Source organism: Epinephelus lanceolatus, chromosome 6 (genome assembly GCF_041903045.1).
Source record: "Epinephelus lanceolatus isolate andai-2023 chromosome 6, ASM4190304v1, whole genome shotgun sequence".
NCBI lineage: Eukaryota > Metazoa > Chordata > Actinopteri > Perciformes > Serranidae > Epinephelus > Epinephelus lanceolatus.
This window is the reverse complement of record NC_135739.1, coordinates 42,112,378-42,123,348: the sequence shown is the minus strand read 5'-3', so window position 1 is coordinate 42,123,348 and position 10,971 is coordinate 42,112,378. Positions and strand designations below refer to the sequence as shown.

Here is a 10,971-nt window from a genome sequence, read left to right as displayed (position 1 = left end):
AACAATTGAGCAATTTATGATCACTTTAATAGTGCAAACATGTCATTCCTCTATAGACATAATGCACTGTAGGAGCGAGTGGCACTGTATCAAGATGACGGCTTTTTAGGCACGCCCCTCCAATTGGCAGCAGCAGTCAATGTGGCGTCTATGTATATATGTCTATGATTGTCTCTACATGTCAGCTATTAGCTATAGCTAGCTAGTGCATTAGCTAGGTTAGCTACATGGCAATATTATTGCGGCTATTTATTTTAAAAATCGCAGTATGCCAGTGGTCGAATCATAGGTTAATGATGGGATAATTTGCTTTACTCTGCCTCTGATTGGTTTAGACAGACGTTATTACCTAATTTAACCAATCCATTATCACAAAGGTAACAAGTACTAGCCAATCATAGGGAGAAGTGGGCGGGTCAGTCCCTCGTCCTTCTCGGCTCATTAATTGCGTACCATTGAGAGTGGATAGAGTGCCGAAGTCACGTTCCTTCCGGTAGAGCTCATGGGCTCATGAGCTCATTTTACCACAAAGTATGATTTTCTTGACCTTAAAATGTATGTTTTAAATTCATTAACAACATATTTAGATTTCATGTCGCAACTCAAACGGGAACAAAAGATAATATTGCTTTCCCCATTCACTGCCATTCATATTTTTTCCGATCTAAGGTCCCATGAGCTCTACCGGAAGGGGCGTGACTTCGGCACTTTATTAGGAGAACGAAAGGTAAGTAGGGCTAAGGTGTGTACCTATATTGATTGTACATAGACAGGGCCGCCCCTCCCTAAACGCAGAACATGTGCTGTGCGTAGGGCCTCATCTTCCATGGGGAGCCACATTTTGCGCGAGGGAACGCATTTGCGCATATGCGCAATGGATGCGCACATGCGCTACCGTGAGGCGCGCGTAGAATCAGCTCGAGGAAGGAGAGAAGAGACCTGACCGCCCATGCGTCGCTGCAATGATTGACAGCACTTGACATCTGAACAATAAGAGGGGTGCGCTGGCAGGCACTTGCAGAGCTGCAGCAGGTGAAGAGCTGTCGCCATGTCGTCCAAAAGAGCCTCAGGAGTGTTTGCGGGGATGGGAGGGCGGGCGGGCAGGCAGGCTCCACGGAGGGGGAGACCCGAGCCTCGGGGGTATGTGCGGGCCGGGAGGTCGGATGCTCCCAGAGAGGGGAGAGGGAAAAATAGAGCTAAATAAGATGAAAATAGAAAAGAATGTCTCTGTATTTTATTTCTGTTTCCAGTGTTTAATTAAGGTGGGAGAGGCGGAGGGCTGAGGGAGATCGGACGCCTCCAGAGAGGGGAGAGGGAGAAATATAACAAAATAAGATTAAATAGGAAAAACCTGTCTCCCTCTTTCATTTTATTTCCAGTGTTTAATCAAGGGTGGGGGATTGAGGTCGTGGAAGTTATTTTCTTTTGATGAGTAATTGATGGCTATTTGTGACTCAGATTTGTTTATTTATTTATTTCAGTTTGAAGTTATTTTTTATTTAATATTTATTTATTTCAGGTTGAATTTTTTATTTTATTTGACTCATATAGCCAAACTACTGTATCTACAGTACATTTGTTATTGCCAGTAAAGGTTGTCAAGTTAAATGGCAAGTTGTTGTCCGGTCATTTTGTACCTATGATACATTTGGGATGGGGGCCTCCAAATAAAATTTCGCTTAGGGCCCCAATTTGGTCAGGGGCAGCCCTGTACATAGATATTTATCCCGTTTTTGGGTTGTTCTTGATTTTCAGAACGATATAGGGTTATGTTTTACACTCTGTGTGACTGCCAGTCATGGAAACTTATTACTGCTCTTAATTAAAAGTTAACTTTGATGTTACCCAGCTAATCCTGCACCGTCATTTCTTTTATTTGATTAAAAGTTAGTTTGTAGATGCAAACTGCTAGCAATTTTTTTTTAGTGCAGTGTGTGGTTTTGGTTTGCATGTGTTTTGTGTTAATAGTGCAATTATTGTGTGTGGTTGATTTATTTAGTACTGTGTTCTGTTGTTCATCAGACAATGGCATCTTTCACCTCACCCACCAAGTTCCCCAAGCATCAGGAGGTTGAGGGGCTGAGGCAGAGCGCTCAGCTGTTGGCTGTAAGTATTACAGTAAATGTGTTGGAGTTTGTGTTGGAGGATGACCTGACGTCCTGAAATTCAGAACAGTCTTGACTTAAGGGCAAAATTGTTCTAAAATGAACTGTTATAGTAATAGAAGCTAAAACAAGAATGTGTGTGTTATAATTTGAAGGCAAAAATTCAAATGAATTGACTAAATAAAAAAAACACTAAGTGTTTTAGTGCACCTAATAACAGCTGCATTATCAGCTGACAGTAGCATCACTGAGAAAACATTTACAGAAATTACTGTATAAACTTAAAAAACAATAACCCACCCTCTTTCTCTCCCCCTCTCTCCCTCCCACCCTCTTTCTCTCTTTCTCTCCCCCTCTCACCCTCTCTCTCCCTCCCTCTTTCATAACATGAGCATGCTTGTGTTGCAGTTACCAAATTAGTTACATTTGTTTTTGGTGGGACGTTGGTGGCTTAGTGGTAGAGCAGGCGTCCCATGTACAAGGCTGTTGCCGCAGCGGCCTGGGTTCGAGTCCAGCCCGTGGCACTTTGCTGCATGTCACTCCCTCCCTCTCTCTCCCCCCTTCACACTCACCTGTCCTGTCAATTAAAGGCTAAAATGCCCAGAAAAATATCTTTAAAAAAAAATTGTTTTGGTAATCACTGGGACTGGGAACTGGGAAACTTATAAATACGTATTGCACAGCAATTATGTTCACTATTCCGTTACTGTGCCAATATGTTCTCCATTGTTTTGATGCTAAAACTTGCACAGGGTTAATGTTCACTCACTATTCTGTTGTTACCAGAGATGGGGACTTGAGTCATTGTGACTTGGATTCGAGTTGACTTGAGTCGCTGTTTTGATGACTTGTGACTTGACTTGACACAAAATAAAAGACTTGAGACTTGACTCGGACTTGGACGTTAAAGACTCGGGACTTGACTTGAGACACAATGACTTGAATGACTTGAGTGTTATTCGGTTTGTTGGAACTTGTTTTCTAATTTATTTGCTAACATTAGCCCCAGAAAACGTGAGTGAACATTCTGACCGGTTCATCACAAGACCGGCTGTACGTTTCATGAACGAGCAACACAGGGTTAAATGAGCTAAATGGGTGATTTTGGCCGCTGCCTTGGTTTGTGTGTGTGTGTGTGTGTGTGTGTGTGTGTGTGTGTGTGTGTGTGTGCGCACGTGCGCGCATGGGGGTCGCAAAGTAAACATTGCAGCGATAGAAGTCACCTAAACTTTGGTTAAAACTGAGTAACCCAAGTGATTTAGGTTGTAAAGTTGAGTGAATACTGTTTGAGATGGACTAAATGAAGTAATGGTTTTAAAATTGAGTAATTATTACACGCTAAAACACTAGTAGCTAAACAAAGTAGATAATGCTTAAAAACAGATCATGACATAAATATGGGTTTAAAACTTAGCAAAGTAAGTAAATATTCACTAGCAAGGATCACGCCACAACAATATGAAGTTAACATTTTAATGAATGTTCTGAGGTATGAGATGATGTTCATGGTGAGTGGATGTGGAGGGGAGGGGCGAGGATGGATGGAGGGTGTCGTCAGCCAGGCTGGTCCGGAGGGTACGCTGGACGCTGGGCAGAAGGAGACTCAGTGTGGGGGTTCCGTCTCAGCGTTTTCCGCCCAAGCTGATTATGGACCCCCGGACTGTACCTAGAATGAGATATGGGAGAGATATGCACTAGATAGAATTGGAAGGGATGAGAGGAGTAGTGGGGATGATGAATAGAAGGGGAAAGGGTGGGCGGGATGAGAGATCTGAGACAAACAGGGCTGGATGGATTGGCCTGGTATGAGTAGGCTTGTTAGGTGATTAGAGGTGTGGTTGAGGCGTGACCCTGCTCCCGAACCTAAGTTAACTGGTTAACTTCATTAATTTAAAATGGAATAAATATGTTAAAACAGTTCATGAAATAAATTTTAGATTTTAAAATGAAGTAACTTTTAGTTAAAAACAGCATATGAAGTTGATTTGGGTTAACAGCTGAGTTAATGAGGTGTTGTATATATAGCTAAGATCAGATTCACCAGGTAAAATTACAATAATAAGGTGACTTGACTTGGACTTGACTTGACATAACCTGTGACTTGACTTGACTGAGAAAAAATGACTTGGGACTTACTTGAGACTTGAAGGTTAAGACTTGAGACTTACTTGAGACTTGCACATGTGTGACTTGGTTCCATCTCTGGTTGTTACTGCCGCTAATATTTCCACTGATTCTGTCTTATACTCTACTGCACTGTTGCCATGACATCCAAACAGAAATAGACGTGCGCTGATCAGAAGAGAAACCTTAAAGGAGTGTTAAACTGTTGGACAATGTTGGTGTTTTTGAACGTGCCCTTAGCACTGACGTCAGCGTCCTGGTTGGCTCAAAGAGCGGAGGCTACACACAGGTGCAGTAGAGCAGACTGTTTCTCCGTAATTCACGTGTAGTGTTGCTGCTGCTATCATAAACAGACTGGAATACCGAGCAACTCACACCAGTCAAACGCAACTGAAGGCTGTGTGTATCTCCGACATGTTAATAAGGTATTCCAGCCCCTTTATGATGACTGCATCACCAATTCTACACGTGAATAACGGACAACTCCTAGCACTTAGCCGTTTATATTTGTGTTCGGTATAGGCAATTAGAAAATGCACTGGAGACGGTGAATGAGTACCCGCGGTGCTTCCCTGATTAGCAAACATTAGCCCCACACCTCACGGGCACTTGTTGCATGTTGCTTTCACTGTTTCCAGTGCATTTTCTAATGCAATGCAAACACCATCGCTACTTGTCAACATGTTGGAGACACACACAGCCTTCAAGTACGTTTGACTGGCGTGAGTTGTTCGGTATTCCAGTCTATTTATGATCGCAGCACCAACACTACACGTGAATAACGGAGAGATGAGAGGAGATGGAGAAACAGTCTGCTCTGCTGCACCTGTGGGAAGCCTACGACGTCAGTGTTAGGGCACGTTCAAGAACATCAACATTGTGCTGTTTAACACTGTTTTAAGGTTTCTCTTCTGGTCATCGGCCTCGTGAGCACAGGGATCGGCCTAAGCCGACTACCTCAAAATGGCGTTAGATCGGCCTCTAGATCAGGGTACAATTTTGTCCTGCCAGATGTTTGAGAGGACTACTCAGTATGTTTGAATGGTCTGGGGTACTTTCAGGTTGTAAAAAAGTTTTATACAAATAGATTTCATTTTGTATCAAGGGTTTTATTCATGGAGAACAAACAGTGCATTATGAGACTGACACCTGAAAGGGTAGAGGGTTCTCAAGTTATGACACTGAATACATTTAATTGTATAAGCACTAATTCCTCTACATGTTATAACTAAATATTACCAAAATGGGCATATAGCTGATAAAGGTGATGATCATCTATCCACAAAACAAACAAATGCTGTCATGTCACATATTAAGTATTTAAACATTATCAGAAAAACACAGCTGCATTTCTGTGTTGCATGAAGAAAAAAATTATTTCAATTAATGTAAATGTGTCAGATTTGCCTCTTGTTACTGTTATATGGAAAATTTGAGGGAATGGACATCAACGCTGTTGACACATTAGGCGATTTTTAAACAAAACAAATGGAGTTCATGTTGTAGATGTTTTATTTTCTGTTGATGCTAGATGGAAATAGAGCCAGCTTAAGGGAAATAAAATGATGCCAACATTTCAAATATTTTTCTCAGAAATCCTTAGTGGAAAACTTGAAATCAAGGTTTTGACACAGGAAATATTAACATTATGATATAAAAAGTTGTAAAACTACAGGGTTTGCCACTGTCTGTTTGACATTAATTCACTCTGCACAAGTGGAATGTAACAAGAGGTGGTTGTCCCTGACAATGTCTGATTTTATTACATCTTAATGAATGTGTGACAGTGTTGACAAAAAATGGGGACACAATTTTAAAATGTTATGAAACATGCATGTGTCATTGAAAAACAATTTTGCTCTGATCTGGGACATAAGTAAGTGTGCTTCTGATGAAACAGGCTGTTATTTTTTTTCCTCCAGCATTTAAAATCCACTCATATATAAATAAATGTTTAGCTAGATGTGATTTTGCCCATTTGTCATGAATCATTTGTGTAAGTGCTCAGTCATGTTTTTCTACATTTTTCTACATTGTTTTGTTTTTGCAGTACGCATGTGGTGATCCAGCAGTGCCATGGCAGCAGCTCTATGAGCAGTGCTGCCAGACCAATGGGAAGCTGCTACAGGCCCTGGTGCGCCTGGTGCACCACCTGGTGCAGCAGGGCCTCACAGCAGCAGAACCAAGTCCTACAGGCTGCCCTCAGAAAGGCGGAGGAAAGAGAGAGGGACCTCCAGCTGCAGCTTAATGACCTCCACCAGCAGGTGGAAATTTTGCAGGGGCTGGCCAGTTTTGAGGTTGAGTATTTGTGCTCAGTTTTGTTTTGCATGTTACCTAAGACATGACTGAGTTGGTGTGGTTGTGTGATAATATTACAGCATTAATACGATTTGGTTTTTGTCTGAACCCCAGGAAGCAGAGGCTAGCGTTAAAACTGTCACAGAGTGAGTGAGTGAGTGAGTGAGTGAGTGAGTGAGTGAGTGGTTAAGTTACACAGCTGGTCGTTTGGAGTTTCTCCCTTGGGTGTTATTTGTTCAATAAGAATTTAATATTAAAAAATTAAGTAGTCTTCAATCATTTTACTCCGAAGTGTAGGTGAAATATAACAGTACACTAAGAGCAATTATTATTGGGACCTTCACAGAAAAGTAAAAAAGATGAACATTTGAAATCCAGTAATTCACCTTATAGACAACTGACTATGTCTTTAACAATGTGGCAATAATGTAGTACTGAGTGTTTTTATTTTTCTGTCCATGCAGATGAAGATCATGGTGCGGCTAATGCTGAGCCAGGGTGCGAACTGGAAGGTGAAAGTCTTGCCAATTAGTTATAAAATAAAATAATTTCATTGTTAAAGTGTTTTATGTGGTTTCTGGTCACTAAATGTATTCAGCAATTTCTTGGCTAAATGTGTACATAAGTAGATAGAAATTACAGAAAGCACATAGATTCTACAAATGCTGAACAATAATAGGACCAGATGGACTTTTCATTTGGGAATTTGGATATCCAAATAATTTTTGTCTTTTAGCTCCTGAAAGGGAATCTGCGAGTAATATAACACAGATAACCACTACAGGAAGCTGTGTACCCATGACATTTACCCTGTACATTATGGGATTCTACCATTTTGTATATAAAATCAATCAAAAAAGTATAATTTTGTTTCCAAAAAGACTAGGTTTATACAATGGCACTTTGTAAGCTGTAGTACCATCAAATGGCCAACAAGTGGCACTAAAAATGAAACAGACTTGAAACACAGTCACTGCAGTTTTACTCTATTTCAATTAAAGATTTGTATACACTGACTTAAAATAAACATGGAAAGGTAAAGAAACAGTAGTTGATTTGGGGAATTAATGGCTTATTAGGGTAGTAAAACATAATTACTCTGTTAGGTATGGTAGTTAAGTATCATGCCACTGCAGAAATATTGTACAAACTCCACAAGTGTTTTATGAATCCAGTACGGCAACAAGTCATTGTCTCTGGCAATACAATATAAATAAAGCAAACAGCATATCATCATTGATCAACAGGTTGTGAGTAATTTATCTTTGCTGTGGTCCTTTTGGGGGTTAAGGTTAAGATATAAAACATTTCATTCAATATTATGAGTGCTATTTAAAGGTTAATATACAGTCCAGGATAAAAAGTCACTAATTAAATGGTGCACTGTAACTGTTAGACTGATACACTGTAAGATTGTTAATGCTACAGACTATGTCATTAGTTATAAAGTTTTTGTATTGTATAATTGTTTGTCTAAAATCAGTTTTATTGTTAGTTTTTAATATACCAAATAACGTTAAGTGTACTATTGATTTACAATTTAAACACCATGTAAATATATTATTCTGTGTTGTAAAACCATATTTAAACGCAAGAAGATGTTTATTTTGACAACTTCTGCTCAAGGAAGGGAATCCAGTATGTCCTACTTTGCATCTCCTGCAGCTTTGCAATGCAACTGTCGTCTCGCCCCCTCCCTTACGACTCTCCTGATTGGTTGAACTGAATTTTTGACTGACGCTCAGGTGAAGCTATAAATAGGAGGCTCCAACATAAGGGAGTTGTCCATTGTTTCGTAGATTCGGTAGGCTCACATGCGATTGAGAGGAGAGAGGATCGATATTGAGAGCAGACATTCAGTACATTTACATGCACAGTTTAATTCCACTTTTAATCGGAATGAAAGGCCATTCCGATTAAAAGTGGCCATGTAAACAGTCATTCCGATTGAAAAACGGTAATTCCGATCGAAAATTAAATCCAATTAAAGGGGTTCCGAATGAAAGAATTTTGTGTGCATGTATACACTCATTCCTCTTTAAGTTCATTCCAGTCTTTCTGCGCATGCTCGTTTCCTTGCCCTTCTGGCGCGATGACGTATATAGCGCGCATAGCAACGGGCTGCATAGCAACGGGCTGAGATAGAGCAGTCGGACTCATTGCACTCACCGGTTTCCATTCTAGTGATAGGATTTCTTGTTCACTTGTGAGAGCTGGTTCAAAGATGCAGTTCGTTCGTTCTTTTTTTTTGGGGGGGTATTGCTGTGTGTGTGTGTGTGTGTGTGTGTGGAGGGTGGGTGTTAGTGAGTTCAACGACGAATCGCATTGCTGATTTATCACATCACATGATCTAGATATTGTAACGTGGACCCAGAATAGACCCTGCACATATAAAGTTTGGTGTAGCCATAGCAACGCCCTTTATAAACAACAAGCCTGCCAATACAAGCAAGTGCTGATAGTGGGTTAGCTTCCTACCTTTCGTTTCTAACCGAGGGGGGTCATCAACACAACGTGAATTAGGAACTGGCTCGTTCACTCTAAAGAGCCGGTTCACTCGTTCACTTCAAAGAGCCGGTTCAAAGACTCGGATCGTTCGCAAACGTCACATCACTATTCCATTCGCCACAGCACGGTTTTCTATCTCCCTTCTTCGACCTTCTACCTCCCTTCTCCTCCTCAACAGATGAAGCATTAGCAGAACAAGGTTGTTGTCGTACTGCTGCTTCAAGAATATAAGCAAAACACGCCCGAAAAAGGCACTAAGAACGGCGTCGTCAAGCATCTTGTTATCCGGAGCGAGGACTACAGTGTTTTCTTTCGGGAAACGTAAACACGTAACATCCGCCCCGCCCCCTATCCAATCAGAAACGTTCCCTGGCCCAAACCTTGCACAGACCTGAATAAAGGCGATTGAACTGATCTCCCATGTAAACCCTCATTCGGAATGAATATTTCCCATGTAAACTACCTGGAAAGACTTTAATTGCGAATGATTTCATTCAGATTTATTTCATTCCGAATGAGAAGCCATCATGTAACCATAGCCACTGAGACTGAGAGGAGAGATTGAGAGAGAGAGAGAGTGAGTGAGAGGAGAGTTTAGTGGAGACCAAGAGCTACATTTGCAGCTATTTGCCGTGATTTGCAGCTCTTTCTTTGAGGCTTGGATTAAACTTCGTTTTTTCCATTTGGATTCCCTTGAGGACTTGTGGTGGACGCACGGTAAGTGATTTTTATTTCAGACAGTTGAGCTACAAAGTGTTCATGTTATGTTTGTACAGCTCGTTCGTTAGCTCTCTGTCTTCCTGCATTCACGTTAACAACATTAATATGTGCAGAATAGCGGACAGACTGTGCCACAGCAAAGCGGTTTGCATCATTTGAAAATCGCGCGGCAGCAGCTGCCCGCCGGTTTTGTTTTGTGGTGAAGCGACTATTAGGGTCGTGTAAGTGTGTTTTATTAAAGTAAAAGGGAAATGAAAAGCCTTCACAAACGTTTGTTGTTGTATTTATTTGGTTATTGTGCAGTTTGAATGAAGTGTGCTGTAAAATGCTTTATGAGGAAAAACTTGCTGGTTTAGTGAATGGACTGTGGTGCAGAGACAGCAGTTTTTTCCCCACATTTGAGTCCATTAATTATGGTTGAATATTGACCAAAAACAGACCTGGTGATCGTTGGAACAGTGAGAAAACTAGCAAATACTGTTGGGGTGATTTTTGTTTGTTTATTGATTTTGTATTAAGTGTGTCTTACTGCTTTTAGGAAGCAACTAACAGTAAAGGTCCTTTGTCTAAATTTCATGAAAGGAGGGACTTATATGAGGAAAGTGCACAATTCTATCAAAATGTTAATGTTATTTCTTTACAGGCTTGACGGAGCTTGTTTATTAGCTCTCTATCTTTATGCATTCACTTGTTTACAACATAGATATGTGCAGAATAGCGACCGACTGTCCCACAGCAAAGCGGATTGAAACGCATCATTTGAAAATCGCGCGGCAGCAGCTGTCCACCGGTTTTGTTTTGTGGTGAAGCTGACTGTTAGGTTGATGTCACTGTGTTTTATTAAAGTAAAAGAGAAATGAAAAGCTAACAAATGTCTGTTGTTGTACTCATTTGGTTATTGTGCAGTTTGAATGAAGTGTGTTGTAAAATGCTTTATAATGGAAAATTACTGGTTTTGGAACGGACTTCTGGCCAGTGACACACATTTAACTCTGTGAATTATAGATGAATTTTGACCAAAACAGAACTGGTGATTGTTGGAACAGTGGAAAAACTAGCTAATACTGTTGTGGTGATGTTTGTTTGTTTGTTTATGTTGATTTTAAATTATGTTGTGTTTTATTGTGTTAAGGAGACAACAGTTAAGTCTCTCTGTCTAAATTTGGTGAAACAGAGGGACTTATGACGAAGGTGCACAGTTGTATCTATCATAAAG

General features: G+C 40.6%; 1 long non-coding RNA gene across 1 annotated transcript; it reads left to right on the top strand.

The window, feature by feature from the left end:
- The first annotated feature begins 2,020 nt into the window (after positions 1–2,020).
- Positions 2,021–7,057, top strand: LOC144463760 (uncharacterized). The gene is made up of 3 exons (XR_013491768.1): positions 2,021–2,106; positions 6,280–6,526; positions 6,992–7,057. It is a non-coding gene; the product is annotated as an uncharacterized LOC144463760 (long non-coding RNA).
- Positions 7,058–10,971: the final 3,914 nt, after the last annotated feature.